General features: G+C 35.0%; 1 long non-coding RNA gene across 3 annotated transcripts in view; it reads left to right on the plus strand.

Annotated features, from left to right (window-relative positions):
- Positions 1-970, plus strand: part of LOC104757210 — a 2,017-nt gene extending 1,047 nt beyond the window's left edge. For 2 of the 3 annotated variants that reach the window (XR_762385.2, XR_762384.2), the window contains exon 4: positions 284-639. This is a non-coding gene — a long non-coding RNA (uncharacterized LOC104757210). The other variant, XR_002036360.1, reaches the window with a different exon arrangement.

Genomic DNA, 1,461 nt, shown 5'->3' on the forward strand with positions numbered 1-1,461 from the left:
GAAAGAAGTGTCTAAGAAGGTATGAAGCTTTTTCACTTGGATTTTAAGATTGATACATGTGGGATTTATGGTTTGAACTTTGGCTGTTATTTTAGACTTCAAAAACTAATAATGGTTCTTAGAATCGTTGGTGTGGTGCAGGTGTCGTTTTGGTGTCTTTGCAGGTGAGGATGTGAAGAGGACTTTGTTTATTTCCATGGTGTTTCTTCTACTCTCATCTGATTTGACGGCCAAGCTAAGTAATAAAGGTATAAAGTTCTTTGGGTTTATTTATGGTTTGCAGGTGAGGATCTAAGAACTTGGTTTGTTTCCATGGTGTTTCTTACATGGGTTTATTTATGGTTCTTTGAATTTGTCTGCTTCTTCAGTCCAAAAGTTTGTAGGATTTTTTTACTCTTAGCTTTGTTGTTTTTCACCCAAATTTAGGAGCTTTGGTGTGTACTATCATCTTTTAATGGAGATAGAGAAGCTTCTCTTTTCTAAAACTGATGAACTTTGTTTTGTTTCTTCTTGTGTGCTCCAAGTTCTAGAGTTAGAGAAGCTTCTCTATTATTTTAATCACAAGACATGTTAGTATTTTGAATGGTTAGTTAGTACATTAGTGTGATTATTATTGTTTTGTCTAAACGTTTAACTATGTTACAGGTTTTTGCATTGAGAGATGGTTGATAGTGAAGGTAAGCATCAAACTTGTTTAATTGGTTTGGTTTATGAAACATCAATTGGTGAATCGTTAGTTGTTTGATATCCTACTGGTTCATGTGTTCAGTTTCATGTTCAAGGTTTGTCTCTATTTGTCTGATGCTTGGCAGTGAATTGCTCTACTTAATGTTCATGCACTGCTGTTTTGTTTGATACAGGACGAGCCCATCTGACTTTATTGTTCCATTTGATCAGTGGTAACAGAAGAAATTATTTTCAGTAAAACCCTCCTGCAGAGATTGTGGAATGGCCAGAATCTGGTGACAAGCCCATATAGAGGTAATTATATATATCTTATTACCTTTCCATTAGTGGATGTTTGCATGTTTAGTTGGATGTTACCCCATCTATTATCATTCTTATTTGCACCATTGTATGGATAAGTTGTGATAGCTGTTTAAGAAGGGTGAATGCTTTGTTTTGATTATCAGAATGGTGAATGCTTTGTTTATCTGATTCTCTACTTGTCTTATAGAAAACCTTAATGTTGATTCTACTCATCCATAAGTCTCAGATATTTGAGTTTGAGCTAAAATGTCTTTATTCTATCTGTCAATGTTTTGGATTCGTGAATATCTTTCTTTACTTTACCACAAAAGCACCTTAGTATTGTGGATACACATGATTACAGGGAATATGGATGGGAATGCTAACCGGAACAGTTCTTCAGACATGTGTACTGCTTTTGATGGGAAGGCGAAATAGATAGAGGAGAAGAGACGGAAGATATCGCAAGTTTGTCTCAATCCTTATAAGTTT

This window comes from Camelina sativa, chromosome 17 (genome assembly GCF_000633955.1).
Source record: "Camelina sativa cultivar DH55 chromosome 17, Cs, whole genome shotgun sequence".
Taxonomy (NCBI): Eukaryota; Viridiplantae; Streptophyta; class Magnoliopsida; order Brassicales; family Brassicaceae; genus Camelina; species Camelina sativa.